Source organism: Ranitomeya imitator, chromosome 7 (assembly GCF_032444005.1).
Source record: "Ranitomeya imitator isolate aRanImi1 chromosome 7, aRanImi1.pri, whole genome shotgun sequence".
In the NCBI taxonomy this organism is placed as follows: domain Eukaryota; kingdom Metazoa; phylum Chordata; class Amphibia; order Anura; family Dendrobatidae; genus Ranitomeya; species Ranitomeya imitator.
The window spans coordinates 30,780,078-30,807,678 of record NC_091288.1 but is presented as its reverse complement, the minus strand read 5'-3'; the positions used below and the strand labels follow the sequence as shown (position 1 = coordinate 30,807,678).

The 27,601-nt window shown below is 43.1% G+C and overlaps 1 protein-coding gene and 1 long non-coding RNA gene across 3 annotated transcripts in view; one reads left to right on the top strand and one right to left on the bottom strand.

Moving 5' to 3' along the window:
• Positions 1-1,797: 1,797 nt before the first annotated feature.
• Positions 1,798-24,358, bottom strand: LOC138645835 (uncharacterized). Its single transcript, XR_011314773.1, has 3 exons — positions 24,314-24,358; positions 8,174-8,349; positions 1,798-2,136 (listed from the first exon to the last, which is right to left on the bottom strand). It is a non-coding gene; the product is annotated as an uncharacterized lncRNA (long non-coding RNA).
• A 148-nt stretch (positions 24,359-24,506) lies between these two features.
• The window catches only part of ACVR1 (activin A receptor type 1), a 74,664-nt gene continuing 71,569 nt past the window's right edge, over positions 24,507-27,601 (top strand). Inside the window, exon 1 of one of the 2 annotated variants that reach the window (XM_069732970.1) lies at positions 24,507-24,867. The gene's annotated coding sequence lies outside the window, so the exon portion shown is untranslated. The remainder of the gene's footprint in view (positions 24,868-27,601) is intronic. The other variant, XM_069732971.1, reaches the window with a different exon arrangement.

Genomic DNA, 27,601 nt, shown 5'->3' with positions numbered 1-27,601 from the left:
GTCAGAGATACAAATCCATTAAGAAACAAACTGGAATAATTTTAAGGGGGGAATAAATAAAACAAAAGTAAAATAATGCTGTTGCATAAGTGTGAACACCCTCTTATAATTGGGAATGTGGTTGTGTTCAGAATTAGCCAATCACATTTACACTCACATTACATGCCTGCAATCATTTACAGTGATTCTGATTAACCCCATATAAAGTTTTGCTGTTCTAAGAGGATCTTTCTGACATTTTCTTAGTTACAACAAAAGTCATGGTGTGTAAACAGTTTACAACACAGCAAAGGGATCTCATTGTTGAACGCTATCAGTCAGGAGAAGGATATCACATTTTTTCAAGGCACTAGATATATCTTGGAGCACTGTGAAGACGTCATCAAGACTTAAATCTGGCACAGCAGTGACACTATCTAAAACTATATGTCCTTCAACAATTATTAAAAAAAAGAAGAAAATAAGTCAGGGAGACTGCCAAAAAGCCTACAGCAACATTAAAGGAGCTGCAGGAATTTCTGTCAAGTACTGGTTGTGTACTGCATGAGACAACAATTTCCCTTATTCTTCATATGTCTGGCCTATCGGCTAGGGTGACAAGATAGAAGAATTTTTTCTACAAATACAACATCCAAACCCAGCTATGTTTTGCCAAAACTTACATCAAGTCTGCCAAAAGCATGTGGGAAAACATGTTATCATCTGATGACACTAAGGTTGAACTTTTTGGCCATAATTCCAAACGGTATGTTTGGTGAAAAAGTCAACACTGTGCAGCACTAAAAGAACACCATACCCACAGTGAAGCATGCTGGAGGCAGCATTATGCATTGGGGCTGTTCTTCAGCAGCTGGGATTAAGGCTTCAGTCAAACTGGAGTGAATTAGAACATCTCCAACAACAAGAGGAATTTAACTTTAGAACATGACAACGACCCTAAACACACTTCCAAATAAAGAAAAGAATGGCTTGGCCAGAAGATAATCAAAATGTTTGAATGGTGCAGCCAGAGGTTGGGCCTGAATCCATCCAGGGACTGTTTGGATGAAGTAGGGACACGTCATCCACACAAAGGGAGAAGGTGGTCGGCATCGCAAGAAGATGGGAGGCGCGTGACCAAGAACATCGACACCCCTTCCCGCAGGTGAGTATAATAAAAGGTCTTTTTCTTCTCTTTCAGGATGGGTTGGGGGCTTACATACAGCATTATACAGTAGGTTGCTCTATATCAGGCCTGAGAGGATGTGGCCGTATCTCATATAAGCCAAACCTGGTGACAGGTTCCTTTTTAACAAAATATGGGTTTAATGGTGTGTATATTTATGGAACCACATTATTTTATCTTCTGTATTTTTCTTTTTCCACCTGAAAAGATTTCAGTTTGCGTTTCGATTGAACTGTACAGATTACGGACAACATTAATGGTGAAAAAAGTTCTGAAAGGATTCTTCTTGGTATTATTTCTTTTACATGTAGTAGACTTTTCACATCCACTATTATATCATGTCTGCAGTAAAGCTCCCCCTAGTGGTAGGTGGAAACAGTCTGAATTTTTACATCCCTTGCATTCTCCCCAGCTGCTCCTGGCAGCCGTAGTATAGAAAACCAATCCTTACACGTGTGGATACTTAGTAGCGGAACGTGTTGTGCCGAGTTCTCTTGGTGCTTTTTACATTTATTCTTCTGCACACCAGACCTGTATATAAAGGATGTTATTTGTTTGCTCTGGCACGGGTTTGAGTTGTTGGCTTGGTTCAGCTGACTTTAGTCTGTTACTTTAACTTCCTGCCCCTGATTCCCTGCAGATACATTAAAGAAAACAGGACACAAAGAGAACTGAACGCAATTAACTCTTTCCTGGCAATAACAATGATTTGTGACCTATAAAGTAGAGTAAACACCATTGACTTATTACTTGATAGTTCTCCGGAAAGTTTAATCCATTAGACGTCACATAAATTCCGCTTTCACTGCGCTTCACTTCATGTCTGCTGCCGAAACATGAATCATTGCCAGTTATGCAAATGCAATTTATATATGCAGCTTTACGTGATGCGGTTGTATTTTATACATCTTCAAGAAAACGGGCTTTCAGGATTACCATCTCTTGCTGCCTCCGCTGATTGCATATCGGAACTAAAACATCCAAACACAGAGGGAGAAATTTACAAAGTGCAAACTGAAGGCAGTGCCAATATTTTGCTTATTTTAATTGGATTTTTTCAATCTGCAAGTTGCATTGAAAGAGGACCTGTCACTTGCCATAAATATATACGTTTTTACCTGGTGTTAATGCAGCAGTTCTCCTGAATCTGGCGATGTTTTCCTTTTCTTCCTGCACCTCTCCATTCCGGAGCTATGGCCCCATATTACATATACAGGTGCTTCTCACAAAGTTAGAATATTATCAAAATGTGAAACTTGTATATTACATAGAGTCATTACAAACAGAGTGATCCATTTCATGTGTTTATTTCTGTTAATGTTGATGATTGTGGCTTACAGCCAATGAAAACCCAAAAGTCATTATCTCAGTAAATCAGAATACTTTATAACACCAGCTTGAAAAAAATTATTTTAAAATCCGAAATGTTGTCCTACTGAAATGTATGTTCAGTAAATGCGCTCAATACTTGGTCGTGGCTACTTTTGCATCAATTACTGCATCAATGCGGTGTGGCATGGAGGCGATCAGCCTGTGGCACTGCTGAGGGGTTATGGAAGCCCAGGTTGCTTTGATAGCAGCCTTCAGCTCGTCTGCATTGTTGGGTCTGGTGTCTCTCATCTTCCTCTTGACAAAACTCCATAGATTCTCTATGGGGTTAAGGTCAGGAGAGTTTGCTGGCAATCAAGCCCAGTGATACTGTTGTTTTTACACCAGGTACTGGTGCTTTTGGCAGTGTGGACAGGGGACAAGTCCTGCTGGAGAATTACATTTCCATCTCCAAAAAGCTTGTCGGCAGAGGAAAGCATGAAGTGCTCTAAAATTTCATGGTAGACGGCTGCGCTGACTTTGGTCTTGATAAACCACAGTGGACCTACACCAGCAGATGACATGGCTCCCCAAACCATCACTGATTGTGGAAACTTCACACTAGACCTCCAGCAGCTTGGATTGTGGCCTCTCCACTCTTCCTCCAGACTCTGGGACCTTGATTTCCAAATGAAATGCAAAATTTACTTTCATCTGAAAACAACACCTTGGACCACTGACAACAGTCCAGCTCTTTTTCTCCTTGGCTCAGGTAAGACACTTCTGGAGGTGTCTATTGGTCATGAGTGGCTGACACAAGGAATGCGACACTTGTAGCCCATGTCCTGGATACATCTGTGTGTGGCGGCTCTTGAAGCAATGACTCCAGCAGAAGTCCACTCCTTGTAAATCTCTCCCAAATTTTTGAATGGCCTTATCTTAACAATCATTTCAAGGCTGTGGTTATACCGATTGCTTGTGCACCTTTTTCTACCACACTTTTTCTTTCCAATCAACTTTCCATTAATATGCTTGGATACAGCACTCTGTGAACAGCCGGCTTCTTCAGTAATGACCTTCTGTGGCTTCCCCTCCTTGTGGGGTGGTGTGTCAATGACTGCCTTCTGAACATCTAACAAACAGAAAAACACACCCAGCTAATGGAGTGCAGCATGATCAATCTAATATAAAAGATAATCAAAATATAGGGATGTAATCCATAGCCTTAGTATCGAACCAAATACGGACCCACTGAAGTCAATAAGAGAACCACCACAGGACAGCTCAGTGGAAAAAGTCCAGACTAATACATAACAATAATTGCAAGAATAAATTTATTGATACAAATAGGTCAATTGGCAGAAACATGGCTAAAAAGTGACAAACCGTGCCGCACATACAAAGGTGGTAAGAGGCAGCATGATATCCCCAAAAATATACAAAAAGTAAAGGCATATACATCCCCAAATTGTTAACAACACCAGTTAATACATAGACATTGCAATGGTAGCAACATACCTAATGGTATGTGACAGAGGTACATGCAATCTCCCGCCCTCCCTGACGCGCGTTTCGGAAGTTACCCTCCTTCCTCAAGGGGCGTGGACATCTGTCAAGTCAGCAGTCTTCCCCATGATTGTGGAGCTACTGAAACAGACTAAGGGACCTTTTTAAACGCTTAGGAAGCCTTTGCAGTTGTTTTTTGTTAATTATTCAAATTTACTGAGATAACGACTTTTGGACTTTCATTGGCTGTAAGCCATAATCATTAATAGTAACAGAAATAAACACTTGAAATAGATCACTCTGTCTCTTGAGGCATGGTCCTCAAGAAATCACTGGAAAGGAACAGTTAAGGAACACGTCCACTTGGTCAAAAGACTAGATTTCTTTGCAGGGGAGAAAGGCCACGTATCAGGATGGGAGAGGCCCAGGAACTAACAGATAAATAATGTTGTATTCATTAAAGCAGTGGCATTTAGAAATGTTAATTATATGCAAATGATCAAAAATGGAAACATAATGAAAAAAATTCACTATGGAATATGAGTGCCTCATACAGAAATCCCTGCACCTACAGCCTTAGCTACTATCAATGAAGCTTTTAATGGTTGATTGAGGAATGTTCTGCAGAATGCACTGAATGGACAAATAATAAAGTTCCACCGCTGGCAGCATCCCTTGCAATTGCCGACTAATAGTGTTCCCAAGTGTGCACTACGTAGACAAGTCCAGAGACGCTGCAGGCCATTGTAGCATCTTTAGGCCACGCATGCTGATCACAGCAGTACAAACGACATGTAGTCATGTATTATTGTGTTGAAAAATGTTTCTTGGGATCCTTTCGAGAAATGGCCGTACCACTGGTTCCTTGACCAACTCAATGCAATGCTGAGCTGTTAGTTTACTTTTAATGGAGACTAGAATGGTCTGGGTACTGTACATTTTGCCACCCCACACCATAATACTGGTAGTAGAATCATGTGATGTTTTCTCGTGAAGGCCACTTCATGGCGTTGCCCACATGGTTGCCAATCCAATCTCCAGCTATTATTGCTTCCAAGACAAAAGTGTGACTCATCCCTGAGAAGCCTCCAGTCTCCTACAGCCTAGGCCTACAGCCTCCAGTCTCCATCTAAAGACGAGGTGGACAATGACATGAAAAGGTCTCCATGAGGGAATGTCAAGCTTGTCCTACTTTCGAGATGATGGTGTTGGGTGCCATAATGTATGGTAGCTGGATTTCTCCAATCTTCATTCCAGGTATGCATGCTGCATGAGGGATCAGACCAAACTCATGCACTCATTGGTGGCTGTAGGAGATCATTGTTCTTGACTGCATGCTCCAGTGGCAGTGTGGGATGCCCGCCTACACATAAACCACTCTCACCTGTGATCAGATCTTGATGTGGATTTGTTGCAGACTTCGCTGACGATTTCGCTATATATGCAGATTTTGTCCCCATTCCTTCTCCAGGTCCAATATTTCAGCTACGGAGCTCCAAATTTTCCAACTTCATTCATATATTAGGTCATTGAGAACGGTAAAAAGCTGTATACAGTGAGCTGCCCCTAGCGGTAACTGCAGGGAATAGTCCTTAGTGTGTGATGGGGAGCAGGAGAATAAGAACCGCACGTATTCCACATTTACCAAAGGTCCCATAGCAGTTGCATGCCCTGCCCCTGTGTGGCATATGCCAGTGCGTGGGACTAAAGCGTGGACATTTCAGAGCTTTTACATCTAATGCACCATAATAATAGTATTATTTGGACGTTGGGACAGAAAGGGACCCTCGGTATTCTAATGCTCCTCAAAGGACCACCCAAAGCCTAAAATACAATTCTCCTATTCGACTGTATATAAAAACCATAGGATGGTGAAAATCGATTTTTGACCGAGAAACAGCTTCACAATTGCACAATTGTATGTAACCTCTTCTCATGGCAATGGTGCTATGTAAATAAATAATAATAATGAAATTACTGCGCAGGACCAGAGCTGCGGTTATTGAGCTTTATAAAATGAATGACCTATCATCAGGAGACGGGGGTCCGACTCTTCGCACCTTAGCCCATCAACAACTGTGTGAAGGAGACATGGCGCTCATTCGAGCTCTGAAGCGTCTTCGTTTTACAATGGCTTGCAGGATGGCTTTTACTAGCCTGTGCAGTTCGCATAGCAGCGGTGGCACAAGATATTCAATTAAAGGGACAAAGCTGCAATATCTTGCACCATCACTTTTCCCAAGTGTCTCTCTGCAGTCTTCCTCTCACACTGTACCTACCAGCTGCTTTTCATCCTGCCCGGAGAAGATCGAGTGGCATAATGCATATATGCACAGCCTGCAAATGGCTACTGAGATCACTGAAGCTTCTATGGTGGAATAAAAAGCAGCCAGGGGACCTCTTTTATCCAATTAGGGCTGATTAGCATGAAGAACTCTGAATGCAGAGCCCTGCAAAAGCGCAGACCTCAAGACCTCATGTGATCTGCTGGGTCAGAGCTGCTGTGCTAAGGACCGATCCAAAGCTCTGAGGACTTGCAGAGCTTTAATCGTGCTGAAGCATAGCACCCGAGATTGCTTTACTTCTCTGCCCGGTGCTTATGCCATGGTATCGATCTGACATTTGCGGGCAGGTGAGTGGGTATGCCCCAGAACGACCCGCACTCCTGACTATAATGCCCCTGCTTGGGGCCAAATGTCACCACTGCCCCCTACGCCTCTGAATCTTGAGGAATGGGCAGAGGTACAGTAAATATTTCAAAATCCTACAAACACATGGGAGTAAAAGCCTTATTATTAAACAATCACAACACAGATAAAAACATTACAAAGGAGAGTATCAGACATAGGCAAAGCACATACAGGGCCTGTAAACACAAATATCAATCGTCGCTTGAGCAATAATAGTAATCTTTATAGTCATATGCAGAAAGGAATTGTATATACACCTCAACAATGCAGGGTGGAACAAAAACAGCCCAGCCAAGCAGAAATACCTAAATGCACCAAATAATATACCACAAAGAGGCAAAGAGGATCCAAACTTATAAGGAAAAGTATCCCAGAAGCAGATGTCTGCTAAAAGTAGATGACATGTAGGCTATAAAATAACATAGGAAAAAATGTCAGACAAATCACATAGAACACCCCAAAAGAATAAGATCCACAAAATGGAAATAGGGAACCTTCCTGGACTGAACGACATATGAACCAAGAAGATCATGATTAAATTTCCATAATAAGGCATATGTGAAAATTAGCATAAACCTTTGTGGCAGCCAAAGTAGCACCCCGGCGCGCGTTTCGCATACAGCTTCCTCCGAGGGGTCTCTTATGTGCTACTGTGGGGAGGCTCCTGCTGCAGCCAGATGTCTTACAGCCACAAACAGGATATTGAGATGGACTGAGGAGACAGCTGAGATCTTCAGACACACGAGTAAGCTGTAAAGCCAATCTGTAACCAGGTTTTGGCTTTGTAATCTGAGAGCAGCATGATGTAGGGGCAGAGAGCCTGATTCCATCCATGTATCACTTACTGATCTGCATGCTGTCATTTTGAGAAAATTGCTGTTTTCTCTGCTGCTGATCTAGTAGTTCTCTGAATACTGAGCTCTATATTACTTCTCCCACGCTACTGATTGGCAGCTTTCTGCGTACACTGTGCATAGGCAGAAAGCGGACAATCATTGGTGGAGTGGGGTTACACAGAGCAATAGGACTACATGGCACGAGAAAACTAGTCATCTAGTGATAATGTCTTGCTGATAAAATACTGATTTTATAGAAACAACAACACACAGTCTAGTAATTAATACATGACTTGAATCGGGGTCTTTGCCCCTACATCATGCTGCTCTCAGATTACACAGCAAAAACCTACTGACAGATTCCTTTTACGGTAAGTGAAATATGAAACAAAATATTATCAAACAAAAAATGATTAAAGCATGAAGTACTGAGATTTTTTTTTTCTTCTGCATTTTGTTATTTTAGTTTAACTCCTAAAAGTCATCCAATGCATCTTATTTTAAAGGGACGAAGTAGCCCCATTGCCAAAAACACTAGGAGTTATGAGAAGATCTGACAATGGGCAAATAGCTCCTTGATCAAAATCTATGTGACCATATAGGGCTAAAAATACCAGATCTAGGTTGAGATCACAAAAGAAATAACCTCACGTTTTCAGTTTTCATACCTTTGCTGTCCTTGTCTGGTAACAGAGGAATTGACTTTTTGTAGGAGGTGAAGGAGTCTCCTGTGTAAACAGCTTTGTGTTATTTAATAGTTTATGAGCTTTTCACAGAACTTCTTGAGACTTTGTGAGATCCTGTCCGTGTGGCACCGGCACAGGAGAGCGAGCAGCATTCCGATCTAGAGGTAAAACACAAAAGATCATTATTCTTTATTAACAATGTATCTTTCTGGACTAAATCTCGTCTAAAATGGTCACTGTTTCAACAAACTTTGCATGAATAGCACAAGCGAAAATAAGAAACTTTGTAATATGTGTTATTAGAGTAATCTGCTTCTTTCTCCACTTATGAGCCACTTCTTTTCACCCCTGCAACCTGAACTCATCATCTCTATGAAACACAGCTGAAGCCCGGATTAGTCAAAAAAGACAGATTGCCAACACAGTAAAGTGTCAGATTATAGCTGCACATTGAAATTTATGAAGAGGGAAAAAGAGAGAAGAAAAGCACAGTGATAGGAAGAAGAAAAGAAGAACATTGCTTTCTAGCAAGGGTTTAATCTCAATCCAAAGCTGGATTCACAGCTGCTCTGCTCAATATTGCTGTATAATGCCATCCATGCTGAACACGTGCTACACAGACAGGAGAGCAGGAATCCTTCATGTCTCTCTGTACTGTGTAGATATCATAGCAGTGTGTCACCACCCACTAGCTTAGAGACAACTAAAAGTTTTAAAATGACCTTGTAGAGGTTGAAACAGGTGGAAACTGTAGGATGCAAGTCATGTAATGGCCATATATAGTGTTATTTCTCATGTACACACATTACAGCTTGTTCTGAAATGTCGGGTACACATTAATAAAACAAAGTGTGAACGGGAAAAAGGTACTAGACTTCACATTTGGTGGGAATGCAGTAGGATTGAACCTTTCTGGGAGAAGGTGTTCTCGGCCCATCATCTAATCACGGGAAGTAGGGTTGCAAACAGTCCTCAGATAGCTTTTCTCTCAATTTTACGCTATTCAATAAGCTACCAAAAGAAAGATATAGTTTGCTTTTGTTCAACGGTGGCCCGTTCTGTGATCCCACGACACTGGTGGTGGACTCAAGTACCCATCATGATCGAAAGGTACTCGGAAATTATCAATATTTACCGAAAAGAAGAGCTGTCTGCTGAATGTTTTGGGCATTCAGATACATTTAGGAAACTATGGAGTGTTTGGATTTTGTTCCGTGACTCTTAAGATTTCCATAGGATGCTTCAAGTAGGCTCTTTTTATCCCTTGGCCGGACCTGGGTTGGTGCTGAGTGATATAATCAGTGATACATTCTATGCTTCCTTCATATCTTACCTCCCTCTTTCCTTCTCCCTGCCTTACTTCCTTATTTTATTGTTTCTATGCACATTGAATAAAGTGAAAGTTCCTCTTATGGTTGATACCATCACAGCCTGAGATATTACCATTGCCTACTTTATCCTCTATAAGGCATCTACTTCTTTGTTGTATGTTGGTCCTGCGTGACCATTTTGTTTATTTTAATGCAATAAGTTCTCATTGTTAATTTCTTATTTGTAATATTTGTAAAAGTGGTCTGCCAGACTCTGTTGTCTGGTGTCCCATGACCGGGTGCTCCTCCCCTGTCTCTAATGATAGGGGCGTCCTAGCTCGCCCTGTTCCCCAGATTACTTCTGATGGTGAAGATGCCGGGGCCACGTATCTTGCCCTAGCTCCTGAATCCGCCCTCAGTCTGTACTCTTCTCCCACCCAGGGAAGAGGGGAGTAGTAGTGTATCATAATACACCAAGCAGAATAACAAGGTAATACGAACAGGGATAAAGGAAAATACCAATCATACAAATATACATTACTCACACAAACAACAGAGATAAACAGAGTGGTGGATGGGGTATTATCGCACACTCAAAACCTAGCAAAGGCAGTATCTTTATTTTCTTGTGTATTGGAGACTTCATAGCAGTTAGTTACCACCCACTAGCTCAGACACAACTAAAGTTTGAAAAGGATCTTGTAGAGGGGGAAATAGGTGGAAACTGCATGCTACATGTCAAATAATGGCCATAACTAATGTTATTTCTCATGTACTCATCATACAGCTTATTCTGCAATATCACCTGAAATGACAGGTACACATTCATAAAAAAATAAAGGCAGTAGCAGCATTAATTTATCTTTATCTTCTGAAATACATGCATAGGCTATGGGTTATTTATGGGATGATCAGAGAGATCGAGTGGAGAGCCACTGGTTTCTAGATCTTTGAGATATTCAGACATTTCAAATGTCAGATGAAATATGACAATATTCACATGATATTTAATTACCTTTGAAGAAGAGACAGAGGAATGTATCTATGATTTATGATGTACAATGGATCAACTTACAGGTTTTTTTTATCCTTCTGTAAATATATAAAGTCCTCACCCGCTATCATGACTTGATGAAAAAATATTACCATGATAGACCTCAAAGGTAAATATACGGTATATATATCCATACGGAACCGGACACGCGGTTTACACAGTTCTGAGGGCAGCCTCGTACAGGGCAGGAAGAGCAGAAAAGATTCATATATTGTTGTATAGAAGAATATTCAGTATAACTTATATTTTAATAATTTACAATGATGCCTTTTTTATGCCTAGTAGTTCGGGGGCGGTTTATAAATATGACCGCCCACTGGACTCCTAAGAATAGAAATAGTAGCAATCAATTTAAAGTAATAAAATATAAGTTATACAAGGAGAGACAGGTCTGGGGTATGTGATTAGTGATGACGAATATACTCCTTACTCGAGATTTCTCGAGCACGCTCGGGGGTCCTCCCGAGTATTTTTTAGTGCTCGGAGATTTAGTTTTCCTCACCGCAGCTGAATGATTTACATCTGTTAGCCAGCATAAGTACATGTGGGGATTCCCTAGCAACCAGGCAACCCCCACATGTACTTATGCTGGCTAACAGATGTAAATCATTCAGCTGCGGTGAGGAAAACTAAATCTCCGAGCACTAAAAAATACTCGGAGGACCCCCGAGCGTGCTCGAGAAATCTCGAGTAACGAGTATATTCGCTCATCAATATATGTGATATTTATGGGGTCCGATCTGTGTTTGCATTTTTAGGGGGTCTCATCTGGGGCTGTATTCACAAAGTGGGACTGTTCTGGGGTATATCACTTTGAGGGGGTCTGTGGAGTGGAGGACCGGTTTGAGCGGTTTAATTTTTATGAAGACTGATACAGAGTGTATTGTTTCTCGTACTAAGGGGGCAAGTATATACAAAGGGGGAAGTGGTTTGGGGTCTCAAATTTGTACATAGTTCGATCTCGGGTTTTTCATTTTTAAAGAGGAGTCGTATAGACAAATTGCGACTTGTCTGGCTTCTGTATACAGAAAGCTTGGTTGATCTGGGGTCTGCCATTTCAAGGGAGTCTCATCTGAAGTTTAGATTATCAAGGGGGCACATTTCTCGTATGAGGTCTGTAATTTTTAAGGATTCCTGTATACACAAGGGAGGATGGGTCTAGAGTCTTCAATTTTAAGCAAGTTCTGATCTGAGGTCTGTCATTTTAAGGGGTATAATCAGGAGTTTGACCTTTTTTAGTTGGAGTCTTCATATAAAAGATTCAAGAGGAGACTTGTCTGGGGTCTGTAATGTTTTAGGGGTCTGATATGGGGTCTGTAATTTTTTAGGGAATGGTTTGTAGTCAGTGGACATGGCCTTATTTTTTTTTTTTTATTTGCGACCGATCACTTCCTTGAGGGTGTAGGGATTTCACGCTCTTTGGCAGCCGCTAGCGCTCACACAAGCAATGAGGTTTGGTCCAAATGTGAAGTTTCATTAACTTCGTAAAAACTCCAGTTTTTTCACAATAAAACAGAAGCTTCTGGGCACAAAGGTATGACTTAAAATAAATGGTTCATATGCCAGGAGGTAACAAATGCCACAGTGGGCTCACCTGTCCAGATCTCTCTTTTCGGCTACTGGCTATAACGGCCAACACTACAGGTCTTTTCTACCTCCCACACCCACAGACAACCTCTGAGACAGCCTAACTGCTGTCTTGACTTGAGACATGGGAGCAGCCGGTCCCACCCTACTCTTCTAGCTGCTCCTAAAGCCCAGACCAGATTTGGAGCCCATTACAAAACCCTCTCAGCAGTAATGGTGCTGGAGCCTTCTTTTCCAGGCTTCATATCACCAAAGTTACCACCTGACACATATATCGACTACAGGACCTGTTCAGCTGCATCCTTACAGGGGTAATTGGCTGAAAATTATTGTTACTGGGGTACTTGGCTTGAAAAGATTGAGAAACACTGATGTAGATGACTTCTAGGGGTCTTCTCGTCGCCATGAAACCTCAGCCTGAATAGACCCTCTAGAGTAGACGATAAGCTAATCAGTTGGTTTTATAACCATACAACAAACAAGCAAAACACTAGGTTGTTGACAGATTGTATTATCTCCATGAGCCCTAAAATTATCATGGACGAGGCACATCTCCCCACGTAAATGGGATGCACTGTGAATAATATGCAAATTGTATGGGGACTGATTGTAATAATGATCATTTGGTCCCCATGCAGTTTGGATTGGGTGATGCAAAAAGTCCAATCAATTTATTATATTGTTGAATAGCAGATCATTTACTGCAAATCTTGGAAAATAGCCAGTCATGTGAGAAATTACAGTATTACTTAATACATTTTCCATTCTGGGCTCTAGGAGAGCTGGATAACAACCCCTGTATATCTGTCAGAATGGCCGTATTACACGTCACAAAACTTTTCCAGTAACAGATAAAAAATCTGTGAAGAAATGTCTGAAAAGGAAATTTGCGAGACAAAGACATTAGATAAAGGTCAGTATATCTACCATCTGATGTCTCTGGCGAGCTAATAGAGAAGTTGTCTATATACGTAATATAGGATATCATTTATATGTATGTGCAGGGTTTACATTCACAGATTTTTTTTACATTGTAATTTGATAACACTTCATTTGAATTTCACATCCTGCCCTGATCTGTAATAGTACGTGGCGGTGAGAGGTTCCTTATAATAAACTGCCATAATAATAAGGACCAGTAATGGTGCCGACACAGGAACTGTACTTGACCATCACTAGTGGATGATACAGCTAACACTCCACTATAATGGTGAAGATGAGTGATAACTCCAATCCTGGACTTTTAGCCCTAAAGTTGGCCATCCACATTAGACGTATGCCAATTTTGATGGGTTGACCCGATGGTCTAATGTGTAGAGGGGTGTTGGCTGACTGGTGGTGGAGAGAAATGTCAACACCGATTTCGGAATGCTGATCGTATTTTGCTACCCTAGATAGGCCGCCGGCCGACATGTCAGTTTCTCATGGAGAAGACAGGAGCTATTGACCAAACGAGCGCTCCAGTGTATGGGAGAGTCGGATGAGATGGCGGTCGCTTCACCAATCTATTGGACATCAGCCATCTAGTCACCGTGGCACCAAAATGATTTTTTTCAAAGGGGTGAAGATGGGAGGTAATGACAGCCAGGACCCAACAATGGCCTCCAAGTTTGCCATTTATAAGATTGTTAAGCACCGATACACCGTAGACTAATGTTGCCCAAATCCACCGATATCGGCAGGTTGGCCAACAATCTAATATATGTGGGGGGCCCTGACATATGATGTTGTGTTAGATGAGGACTTGGCATGCCTGATTTCAGGCTGTCGATCCTTTTTGTATCTAGAGATAAGATTCTGCCAAAGATGTCTGGAAGTGTCCCTCTCATAGAAAACACGGGAGCATTCGGTACCAGAGATGGATCAGCCAAACCATTGTTCGTCCATCAGCCATCTAAGGTGCATGGGGTGACTTTACACATGAAGATCTTGACCACTACTGGAGAACCCATTATTAATTGGTCCAAGGAGAGTAAAAAAAAATCTAAAACAAAAAAAGATCAAATGGATAATGAAGGTTGTAGCCACTGAATAGCTGCAGTACTCACGTGATAACCCAAGCAGATGCTGATCTCAGCAAATTGGAAGGTGCAGGGCTGAGCACAAAGGAACGTCATGGATCAGGGAGTCAAGCATTGACTCTTCTTTATTTTTTCACCTCTGTGGGCTCATAAATACAAGGTTGCTTAAAATGTACTACAGAGACATAGAGATAATGAAATGAAGGGAATGATGACGTTTCAGTCACAAAGAGGTACGAAAAAATGTGATGAACTTAGAAAAACAACACATTTTTTTTCCTTTTTTTAAAATGTCTTATTGTTGGACAAATAAAAAAAAACAATGCAAGCTATAAAGTTACATTTTGTTTAGCCTGCACAGTGAATAATGAAAAAATAAAGTCAGATATACAGTTTTCTGATCATCTCACCTTATAAAATAAAAAAATAAAAAAAATAAATATAAGGTCATCAAAAGTACCGTAAATTAGTAAGTAAAGTATAAAAAAATGTAAATTTGCCATTTCTGTATTTATAGAATACAGATAATGTCATTTATAGTGGACAGTAAAATGTTAATACTAAAGATATATCACAATGGACCAGATTTTGCTGCAGAGGGGTGAAAGCTGCAGTGAAAAGCCACAGTATAAACTGACATGCTGTGGATGAAAATTCTGCAGGCTGCTCAATGTCTGTAAAACCTCATCCATAGTGCTGCTACTGTAATATGTAGCTGATTGAGTATCCGACTCGTATGGTCTTATGTCTAAGCATAAAATTCATTCTGCAACAAACAATCTACCATACTACTCTGCTAACACAAAACATGTTTTGAAAGTTCCTGAAAGATTTAAATGACAACCAAAATAGCCACTTTAAGGGCTCATACTCACTTGCACGAAACTCGGATGAGTCTCGCACGGCAATACCCGGCACTGCACCCGGCACAGAGGAGCGGAGCGTGCGGCTGCATGTATTCCTATGCGGCTGCACGCTCCGATCTGAGTGACGGCAGCAGCGCCGGGTATTAACATGCGAGACTCATCTGAGTTTCGCGCATGCGAGTATGAGCCCTTATGGTAAACATGGTGCGAATTTGGTGTGGATTTTCCCTTCAGATTTCTGTGCGGAAAATTTGCAGCGTAATACAGTATCAGTGAATTAGATGACTGTTGTGAATTCTGTGGCTGAATTCACTCCTGTGGTCACAAGTGGTACTGCAGCTTCTGAGCTTCCTCCCTCAGGTGTTCTGGTGAGCTCGTTAACTGCTTCATTACTTAACTCCGCCTGATGCTGCTATCCTTGCTCCTTGTCAATGTTTCAGTGTTGGATCTGAGCTTCTCCTGATTGTTCCTGTGACCTGCTGCTCTGTATAGCTAAGTGCCTTTTGCTTTTTTGTTGCTTTTTTTCTGTCCAGCTTGTCTTTTGTTTTGCTGGTAGCTCTGAGACGCAAAGGGTGTACCGCCGTGCCGTTAGTTCGGCACGGTGGGTTTTTTTTGCCCCCTTTGCGTGGTTTTGCTTTAGGGTTTTTTGTAGACTGCAAAGTTCGCTTTACTGTCCTCGCTCTGTCCTAGAATATCGGGCCCCACTTTGCTGAATCTATTTCATCCCTACGTTTTGTCTTTTCATCTTACTCACAGTCATTATATGTGGGGGGCTGCCTTTTCCTTTGGGGAATTTCTCTGGGGCAAGTCAGGCCTATTTTTCTATCTTCAGGCTAGCTAGTTTCTTAGGCTGTGCCAAGTTGCCTAGGTAGTTGTTAGGCGCAATCCACAGCCGCTTTTAGTTGTGTTTAGGATAGGATCAGGTGTGCAGTCTACAGAGTTTCCACGTCTCAGAGCTCGTTCTTGTATTTTTGGGTATTTGTCAGATCACTGTGTGCGCTCTGATCGCTAAGCACACTGTGTTTCTGGATTGCCTTCATAACACCTGTCATTAGCAAACATAACAGTACAAGGAGCCAAACTAATGATTCTCAATAGAGGGAAAGAAAAAGTTCTGACATCATTTTTTTTTTTTTTTTTTTTTTCTGCTCTGTGTTCACTTTTTTTTTCCCCCTAGACATTTGGGTGATTCTGGACACAGGTGTGGACATGGATATTCAGGGTCTGTGCTCTTCAATGGATAATCTCGTTATAAATGTACAAAAAATTCAAGATACTATTGATCAGAAATCTATGTTAGAACCAAGAATTCCTATTCCTGATTTGTTTTTTGGAGATAGAACTAAGTTTCTAAGTTTCAAAAATAATTGTAAGCTATTTCTGGCCTTGAAACCTCATTCTTCTGGTAATCCTATTCAACAGGTTTTGATTATTATTTCTTTTTTGCGCGGCGACCCTCAAGACTGGGCATTTTCTCTTGCGCCAGGAGACCCTGCATTGAGTAGTGTCGATGCGTTTTTCCTGGCGCTCGGATTGCTGTACGATGAGCCTAATTCAGTGGATCAGGCTGAGAAAAATTTGCTGGCTTTGTGCCAGGGTCAGGATGATATAGAAGTATATTGTCAGAAATTTAGGAAATGGTCAGTACTCACTCAGTGGAATGAATCTGCGCTGGCAGCTTTGTTCAGAGAGGGTCTCTCTGAGGCTCTTAAGGATGTCATGGTGGGATTTCCTATGCCTGCTGGTTTGAATGAGTCTTTGTCTTTGGCCATTCAGATCGGTCGACGCTTGCGCGAGCGTAAATCTGTGCACCATTTGGCGGTACTGCCTGAGGTTAAACCTGAGCCTATGCAGTGCGATAGGACTATGACTAGAGTTGAACGGCAGGAATACAGACGTCTGAATGGTCTGTGTTTCTACTGTGGTGATTCCACTCATGCTATTTCTGATTGTCCTAAGCGCACTAAGCGGTCCGCTAGGTCTGCCGTCATTGGTACTGTACAGTCCAAATTCCTTCTGTCCATTACCTTGATATGCTCTTTGTCGTCGTTTTCTGTCATGGCGTTTGTGGATTCGGGCGCTGCCCTGAATCTGATGGATTTGGATTATGCTAAACGTTGTGGGTTTTTCTTGGAGCCTTTGCGGTGTCCTATTCCATTGAGAGGAATTGATGCTACACCTTTGGCCAAGAATAAACCTCAATACTGGGCCCAGCTGACCATGTGCATGGCTCCTGCACATCAGGAAGTTATTCGCTTTCTGGTGTTGCATAATCTGCATGATGTGGTCGTGTTGGGGTTGCCATGGCTACAAACCCATAATCCAGTATTGGATTGGAATTCCATGTCGGTATCCAGCTGGGGTTGTCAGGGGGTACATGGTGATGTTCCATTTTTGTCGATTTCGTCATCCACCCCTTCTGAGGTCCCAGAGTTCTTGTCTGATTATCAGGATGTATTTGAAGAGTCCAAGTCCGATGCTCTACCTCCGCATAGGGATTGTGATTGTGCTATCAATTTGATTCCTGGTAGTAAATTCCCTAAAGGTCGATTATTTAATTTATCCGTGCCCGAACACGCCGCTATGCGCAGTTATGTGAAGGAATCCCTGGAGAAGGGACATATTCGCCCATCGTCATCACCACTGGGAGCAGGGTTCTTCTTTGTAGCCAAGAAGGATGGTTCGCTGAGACCGTGTATTGATTACCGCCTTCTTAATAAGATCACTGTTAAATTTCAGTATCCCTTGCCATTGTTATCTGACTTGTTTGCTCGGATTAAGGGGGCTAGTTGGTTCACTAAGATAGATCTTCGTGGTGCGTATAATCTGGTGAGAATCAGGCAAGGAGATGAATGGAAAACTGCATTTAATACGCCCGAGGGTCATTTTGAGTATCTAGTGATGCCGTTCGGACTTGCCAATGCTCCATCTGTGTTTCAGTCTTTTATGCATGACATCTTCCGTGAGTATCTGGATAAATTCCTGATTGTTTACTTGGATGACATTTTGATCTTCTCAGATGATTGGGAGTCTCATGTGAAGCAGGTCAGAATGGTTTTTCAGATCCTGCGTGCTAACTCTTTGTTTGTGAAGGGATCAAAGTGTCTCTTCGGTGTGCAGAAAGTTTCATTTTTAGGGTTCATCTTTACCCCTTCTACTATCGAGATGGATCCAGTTAAGGTCCAAGCCATCCAGGATTGGATTCAGCCGACATCTCTGAAAAGTCTGCAAAAGTTCCTGGGCTTTGCTAATTTTTATCGTCGCTTCATCTGTAATTTTTCTAGCATTGCCAAACCATTGACCGATTTGACCAAGAAGGGTGCTGATTTGGTTAATTGGTCTTCTGCTGCTGTGGAAGCTTTTCAGGAGTTGAAGCGTCGTTTTTGTTCTGCCCCTGTGTTGTGTCAGCCAGATGTTTCTCTTCCGTTCCAGGTCGAGGTTGATGCTTCTGAGATTGGAGCAGGGGCGGTTTTGTCACAGAGAGGTTCTGATTGCTCAGTGATGAAACCATGTGCTTTCTTTTCCAGGAAGTTTTCACCCGCTGAGCGTAATTATGATGTGGGCAATCGAGAGTTGCTGGCCATGAAGTGGGCATTCGAGGAGTGGCGTCATTGGCTTGAAGGAGCTAAGCATCGCGTGGTGGTATTGACTGATCATAAGAACTTGACTTATCTCGAGTCTGCCAAGCGCTTGAATCCTAGACAGGCCCGTTGGTCGTTATTTTTTGCCCGCTTCGACTTTGTGATTTCGTACCTTCCGGGCTCTAAAAATGTGAAGGCGGATGCTCTGTCTAGGAGTTTTGTGCCCGACTCTCCGGGTTTATCTGAGCCAGCGGGTATCCTCAAGGAAGGAGTCATTGTGTCTGCCATCTCCCCTGATTTGCGGCGGGTGCTGCAAAAATTTCAGGCGAATAAACCTGATCGTTGTCCAGCAGAGAAACTGTTCGTCCCTGATAGGTGGACTAATAAGCTTATCTCTGAACTTCATTGTTCGGTGTTGGCTGGTCATCCTGGAATCTTTGGTACCAGAGAGTTAGTGGCTAGATCCTTCTGGTGGCCATCTCTGTCACGGGATGTACGTACTTTTGTGCAGTCCTGTGGGATTTGTGCTAGGGCTAAGCCCTGCTGTTCTCGTGCCAGTGGGTTGCTTTTGCCCTTGCCGGTCCCAAAGAGGCCTTGGACACATATTTCGATGGATTTCATTTCTGACCTTCCCGTTTCTCAAAAGATGTCAGTCATTTGGGTGGTCTGTGATCGCTTTTCTAAAATGGTCCATCTGGTGCCCTTGGCTAAATTGCCTTCCTCCTCTGATTTGGTACCTTTGTTCTTTCAGCATGTGGTTCGGTTGCATGGCATTCCTGAGAATATTGTTTCTGACAGAGGTTCCCAGTTTGTTTCAAGGTTTTGGCGAGCCTTTTGTGGTAGGATGGGCATTGACCTATCCTTTTCCTCGGCTTTCCATCCTCAGACTAATGGCCAGACCGAACGAACCAATCAGACCTTGGAAACATATCTGAGATGTTTTGTTTCTGCAGACCAGGATGATTGGGTGTCCTTTTTGCCGTTGGCTGAGTTCGCCCTTAATAATCGGGCCAGCTCGGCTACCTTGGTTTCTCCATTTTTTTGCAATTCTGGGTTCCATCCTCGTTTCTCTTCAGGACAGGTTGAGTCTTCGGACTGTCCTGGTGTGGATTCTGTGGTGGATAGGTTGCAGCAGATCTGGACTCAGGTAGTGGACAATTTGACCTTGTCCCAGGAGAAGGCTCAACGTTTCGCTAATCGCAGACGCCGTGTGGGTCCCCGACTTCGTGTTGGGGATCTGGTTTGGTTATCTTCTCGTCATATTCCTATGAAGGTTTCCTCTCCTAAATTTAAACCTCGTTTTATTGGTCCGTATGGGATTTCTGAGGTTCTCAATCCTGTGTCTTTTCGTTTGACCCTCCCAGACTCCTTTTCCATACATAATGTATTCCATAGGTCGTTGTTGCGGAGATACGTGGCACCTATGGTTCCATCTGTTGAGCCTCCTGCCCCGGTTTTGGTGGAGGGGGAATTGGAGTATATTGTGGAGAAGATTTTGGATTCTCGTGTTTCTAGACGGAAACTCCAGTATCTGGTTAAATGGAAGGGTTATGCTCAGGAAGATAATTCCTGGGTTTTTGCCTCTGATGTTCATGCATCCGATCTTGTTCGTGCCTTTCATGCGGCTCATCCTGGTCGGCCTGGGGGCTCTGGTGAGGGTTCGGTGACCCCTCCTCAAGGGGGGGGTACTGTTGTGAATTCTGTGGCTGAATTCACTCCTGTGGTCACAAGTGGTACTGCAGCTTCTGAGCTTCCTCCCTCAGGTGTTCTGGTGAGCTCGTTAACTGCTTCATTACTTAACTCCGCCTGATGCTGCTATCCTTGCTCCTTGTCAATGTTTCAGTGTTGGATCTGAGCTTCTCCTGATTGTTCCTGTGACCTGCTGCTCTGTATAGCTAAGTGCCTTTTGCTTTTTTGTTGCTTTTTTTCTGTCCAGCTTGTCTTTTGTTTTGCTGGTAGCTCTGAGACGCAAAGGGTGTACCGCCGTGCCGTTAGTTCGGCACGGTGGGTTTTTTTTGCCCCCTTTGCGTGGTTTTGCTTTAGGGTTTTTTGTAGACTGCAAAGTTCGCTTTACTGTCCTCGCTCTGTCCTAGAATATCGGGCCCCACTTTGCTGAATCTATTTCATCCCTACGTTTTGTCTTTTCATCTTACTCACAGTCATTATATGTGGGGGGCTGCCTTTTCCTTTGGGGAATTTCTCTGGGGCAAGTCAGGCCTATTTTTCTATCTTCAGGCTAGCTAGTTTCTTAGGCTGTGCCGAGTTGCCTAGGTAGTTGTTAGGCGCAATCCACAGCCGCTTTTAGTTGTGTTTAGGATAGGATCAGGTGTGCAGTCTACAGAGTTTCCACGTCTCAGAGCTCGTTCTTGTATTTTTGGGTATTTGTAAGATCACTGTGTGCGCTCTGATCGCTAAGCACACTGTGTTTCTGGATTGCCTTCATAACACCTGTCATTAGCAAACATAACAGATGACATTAAGAATCTTAATTACTTGTTGCAGAAATTATTTCCCTGTAGATTGACCTCCGATATGGATATTTAAATTGGAAGCATGTCAAGTAACTCTGTGGATTTTTATGACGGGTACATTTTTTTCAATGCACAGGGTGAAATTAGTGTCAAAATCTACACACAGCACGTGTGAAATATGTTGCAGAAACGCTATGGATAATCCGCTTCAAATTGGCTACATGTACAGGTATCCTCATAGATTCATTGAGATTGTCACAACCATAAAACTGGACTTAAAGGGAATCTGTCACCCCCGGGACGTATATGACCTATAATTATGGGCATACAGGTAATAGAAATGTTACACTAGTCCTACCTGTATGCTCATATTAATGGTCTTGTTGTGGAGAAATGTTATATTCGGTCTTTATGCTAATGATTACTTCCAGTCTTCGGGGTGTGTGGTGCCTGGAAGAAATCTCTGCCTCCTGTTCTCATTGTAATACTACTCCCATACCATCAACGTCAGTTACGGCCCCGGAATCCCGCCCTGCACTCCCTAAGAAATATAAACCTCATCCTCCCTTCTATGGGCACTGCATTCAGGGATCTTCTGCGCAGGCACACGCGACTTCCGCTATGGTGACCTCCGGTGTGCGCCGATATGGTGCTCTCCCCATTTCCTTCCTGCATAGTCATCACCATGTACACATGGTTCCTAGCGATGACTGTGCAGGGAGGAAGTGGGAAGAGCATATTATCGGTGCACACACTGGAGGTCACAGTGACTCGTCGGCACCTGTGCAGAAGATCCCTGAATGCAGCGCCCACAGGAGGGAGGATGAGGTATGTAGTTTTGAGGGAATGCAGGATTCTGGGGCCATAACTGATGCTGATGGGAGGGGGTAAGACAATGAAGATGGGAGGCAGGGATTTCTTCCAGGCACCGCACGCCCCGGAGCATGGAAGAAATCATTAACATAAAGAAAGAATATAACATTTCTCAGCAACAAGACCATTAATATGAGGCATACAGGTAGGTGTAACATTTCTATTACCTGTATGCCCATACTAATAGGTCATATACGCCTCGGAGAGTAACAGATTCCCTTTAAAGTCGAGAGAGTATTACTAGCAAGCTTTCAATTGGGAATTTCAGATTTTTTTTTTTACAGCAGACTTATAGTCTTCCTTCAACCTTAATAACTATGTAACTATCTTGTTCTGCAATACAATTATTGCCATAAAATAATATCAGAACCCCGGAGGAAGCGTAAAAACACAATTTTTAAGTCAATAGGAAACTTCAGAATTCATTGAGATCTGTTGAAAACAGCTTCTGGCATAGATGTCATTACAGATTACGCATTTTCCTACTCACTCAGCTTTCCTACTGTCCTGAAAAGCACAGTTATCTTTTTTTGTGCAGCATTCTTAGGACAGGTGCAGATAACTGTATGTTTTCTCATCTCAGAAAATCAGGTTGATTATGTAAATGACACTGTGATCAAAGCATGATCAAAGTTTGATCTGATTTACTCGGACGAGCAAAAGATGGAGAAAGAAAAATCCTCCATCTTTTCCATTCTGCCATTCCATGGAATTCGGACTGCACTCAGATGTCATTTCAGTGCAGTCCGATGGTTTCTATGCATGGCCAAGTGTGATCAGAAAATCGGATCAAACTCGAGCATACGACAATTTTTTCCTTATACAGACTCTGTCATGGGCACAGCCCCATAGACTAACATTGGTCCGAGTGAGATCCGAGGTTTTGTTGGATCCATTTGGACAGCAATATGAAATACTGCCTTATGATGTACAATAAAAAAAATAATATATTGTGGTACTGTGTTAGCTGGAAACTCTATGTAAATGCTTTTATGCCAAAAGTATTATTAGGGGTGATACTTTTATTGGCTAACCAATAATGATATAATTAACTCCTAGGATACTTTTGTCTTTACAATGCAGTATTCATGAAACACTAACTATGATCCTTGGAAAGCTGGGTGTCTGTACAATGGCAGCCATACTGGTTGCCAGAGCTGTAGCTATAGTGGGTGCAGAGTTTGCAGTTACACCCAGTCCCTGCCACATAAGAATACACTATTATTAAAAATCGCACGTCAGGTAGGAAATTGTGAAGAATTTACTTACATCTGTTCTAGTTGCCATCCAGCTTTCCCAAGTCCAGTAAGGCTACGTTCCCACAATGAGCTTTTTGTGAGTTTTTGAAGCTGCAGAATTTCTGACTTATTATTTAAATTCGGTTACTTGCGTTTTTTTAACATGCGTTTTTATCATGTTTTTTTTCCTCTGCGCTTTTCGTCTCTTTTTGGTGTGTCACACTTTAAATAAAGCTGTTTCTTATTTTATACTTCATGGTATTTGGCGTTGAGAAAACTTTATTGATATGCCTAGGTGCGGATTACATGCGTCTTTGATGCGTTTGTGCAGCGGAAGTGGTCAAAAACGTATGTGCGTTTTTTCACTTGTGAATTTTTTACATCTAATGCAAGTCTATGGGGAAAATCTGCACACAAAAAACTCAAGAAAAATAGACAAAAGCAGCGCAGGTCAGATTATGGTGAGTACAAAAAAAAAAGAAAAAAAAAAAAACCAAACAAGCACAGTGGGCAGGAGATTTCTATAGATCCCATCTACTTTGCTGGAACTGTATAAGGCTATGTGCACACGTTGCGGTTTTTTTCAGCGCAGAAGTGATTTACAGTACAATGTAAATCAGTGGGGAAAAAAAATCCTGTGCTAATGGTGCGGAAAAATCTGCACGGAAAACGCAGCAGATTCCAAAAAGGACCATGTCAATTCTTTTTGCGGATCTGCACCCATTCCATAATCGAAATCCGCAGGGGTAAAAAAAGGAAGAAATCCGCACAGAATCCGCAAAAAAAAAGCACAAAATCTGCCAAAAAAAAAAAAGTGCAGATTTTGACCGGTGTTTTCTGCTAAGAAATGGCAGAATCTGTACAGAAAATTCCACTGTTTAATCCGCAGCGTGTGCACATAGCCAAACACAGCAAAAATACGCAGGGTCAAAAACGCACCAAAAGCTCATTGTGGGAACGTAGCCAAACAATGGACAACTCGCTGACTTTACTAGTTTGATGAGGAGTGCTCCCCATTACCATGAGCCTTTCATCCCATTACACCCAGTCAGGATTGTCATGAGGGTCCTGTGAATGTGGCTGAACCTGTCCCCAGCCATGTCCCCCTCCCCTCCACTCACCTGCCCTCCTCCTCCAGCCCTGCCTGCCTCATTCATGGAGCCAATTCCCTTCCCCTGTGCCTGGTCCCTCCTCCTCCAGCCCTCCCTGTCCTCCTCCTCCTCCCTGTCCTCCTCCTCCAGCCCTCCCCTCCTCTGTGGAGGAGGAAATGATGTGTAATGCTGGTTAATTACAGCCCCAGACACCCATTGGAGCAGCCAGCCCCTTCCTCCTCTCTCAGACACAGTCCCAGGCTCTGGCTGCTCGCACACAACTTTTGCCCGGTCCTTTCCCCAGGACCCTCCGTGTGGCTGTAGCTGCCCCCTGGAGAGTGGAGGGGTCGGGGGAGGCGGGAGGTCTTCTCCTGGGTGCAGGGGGAGGGGTCCTGCCTGGAAGATGAGGATTGCTGCTGCTGCTGCTGCTGCTGCAGGGGAAAGCCTCCTTCCCATCCGCTCCTACCGCTGTGATTGCTCAGCCCCAGCTATGGCCGGTCTATGGGATCTCTAGGAGGACGGTGCTCCTGATTAGCTGCGGAACCGGCCACAACACCGAAAAGGCAACATTGTTGCAATCAGAGGTAAGAGATGACTCTGCGGTAAAGTGGAGGAAACCGACCTCCAGCAGCGGCTGCAACATTGTATCCAGTGTGTATACACAATAGGAGGGGGGTCATCTGCAGAACTGTGTCCACTGAGGTTCTGCAGCAGCTGTGGGATGCATGGCACTGTATTTACCCAGCTGGGTGGAATGTAAGTAGGATGGGCTTCTTTTTTAGAGTGGGGGGCTTCCAAAGTGGTTGGGTCACTTAGTGCAGTGCAAACCCTGGTGGCCTCTGGTGACATTAGGAGGTCTCTCCAAGTGGGGTCTAGGTGGTCTCCTACCTCCATATGAGTGGTGGTCTCCTTCCTCCATACGAGTGGTGGTCTCCTTCCTCCATACGAGTGGTGGTCTCCTTCCTCCATACGAGTGGTGGTCTCCTTCCTCCATACGAGTGGTGGTCTCCTTCCTCCATACGAGTGGTGGTCTCCTTCCTCCATACGAGTGGTGGTCTCCTTCCTCCATACGAGTGGTGGTCTCCTTCCTCCATACGAGTGGTGGTCTCCTTCCTCCATACGAGTGGTGGTCTCCTTCCTCCATACGAGTGGTGGTCTCCTTCCTCCATACGAGTGGTGGTCTCCTTCCTTCACTGGTGTGAGGAAACAAATTATGTAAATATTGAATATATAAATATGTAAACAATGAATCCATGAGGGCTTGTGCGCTCTGGCTCTTGTAGCTTTTGTTAGGGGGGCTTTCTAAGCTGTGGGGGTCCTATGTTACCTCTTTGAGGCCTACAACGCTTGCACTGTTTACTATAGTTTGGTGGTCTCCTGGGGTATTTGGTAGACTATAGAAGAGAATGCCAGATCCTGTGACAGACATGTGTAGGGCCCTCAGGTGTCGGTGCCATGGAATCTACATGGCCTGGGGTAGAAACCGACATTGCAATAGTTTTTTTTTTTTAACCCACTATGTGTTTATTATGGGCCTTGGATAGTTATTTTCTAATATGTTTTGGGGGTCTTTTTAGATATGAGCTCCCCCCAGTGCTTGGGACTGGGGTGAGACCCCGCACATGGTATCTTGCAGCACAGCAGAAGCCCCAGCTAGCTGCAATACTATACAAACATATTGTGGGAAGAGAGCCAGCGTTCCTCCAGGGAATTTCTTCGTCTGCTGCTTGCTATGTTTATCTGTGTGGGTGGATGGAGGTCTATGAACTACTAGGCAAATATATATTTGTGTTGCTGTCTTTTTATTTAAAGAGCTGGGATAGGGAGGGTGTGAAGGCTGGAGACAAACATCCATGAAATCTGATTCCCCCCAGACCTCATATATTACACTCTTCTAATGTCAGTCTACCCCATTGAGACTCCCATCTGTACAAGGCCTGTCCCTATCAGGCACTGGGAACTTGCAGGGTCCCATTTGTACAAGTTTGAGTGCTGCGATTGGGGGTCTTGTTTTTTTTATTTCTTATTTTATTGCTGCTGCGGAGCCACAAATTCACTTAGTATTATCCATAATAGACTGCAGTCTAGGCCTACATTGCAATGTGTACCTCCCTTTGTGAGATTTGATATCTGCCCATTGACTATACACCAGTGTATTTCCACCCGTTTATGGCCAACAAAACTGTTTGGGGCCAGAACGATCGTTTTATGCGATTGTTCTATGCCCATACAGCGCACATGCTTTCTGCAACATTCTCTGTAAGAACGGTGCAATTTGCTGCTGACAATGGATGAATTACGCTGTCCTAAAAATGATCAGATGATGTAGTAGTATTATTATTATAGCGCCATTTATTCCATGGCGCTTTACATGTTAGGAGGGGTATACATAATAAACTATGAACTAGTGTTTTTCCATGATTAACAGCTGATTGGTGACATGTATACAAGTACCCGGTTCTCAGTGTATAAATGGGCCTTAAACAATATTCATTATAAAGGGAGAGTCACACGGCCATGTAACTGGGATGAGGACCTCGACACCGTGCACGAATTGTCTGTCTGCCCTCCAAACCCGAGCGTGACAGCTGCATAGAAATACATGATGTCGCGCTCCTGTCTGAACATTGCATTGCGATCCTCGTCTGAGTTCTACGGCCGTGCGACTCTCCCCTAATGGAGATATTCTTCCTTGAATACGTGTTCTTCATGGGGATATGTTCAGAGTGTTCAAAGCTCTTTAGTAGGACCCTTCAAAATGATCTCTCGTGAGGTTTTTGCCACCTAATCTGAGGGTAGCACAATGTAGAGACAGAGACCCTGATTCAAGCGATATGTCACTTCCTTGGCTGCTTGCTGTAGTTTTCATAATATCAGTTTTCTCAGCAGGAGATTATCACTAAAGGACTAGTAATCCTCCATATTCATCTGCTCTGTGTGAACTCTTCCCTACCACTGATTGACAGCTTTCTGCCTATACATGGTGCACACAGAAAGCTGCCACGGTGCTGCAGGAGGGGTTATATAGGACTCTGCATTCAGAGAACTGGCAAATCTGCAGCAGAAAAAAATCATTTTATCAAAGCTGCCGCAAGCAATCCAGTAAGTGACACATTGCTGGAATCAGGCTCTCTGCCCCTACATCATGCATGTGTCTGATGGGATAGCAAAAACCTGGTGACAGATTCCCTTTAAGGATTCCGTGTGCCCCGGTATACAACTACTATGGGTGATATCAAGTATCAGAATGTTCCAATCTGAAACATGACATATGTTCCATAATCTGTGTTCAATTTTCTAGGAATCACAATGATTGAA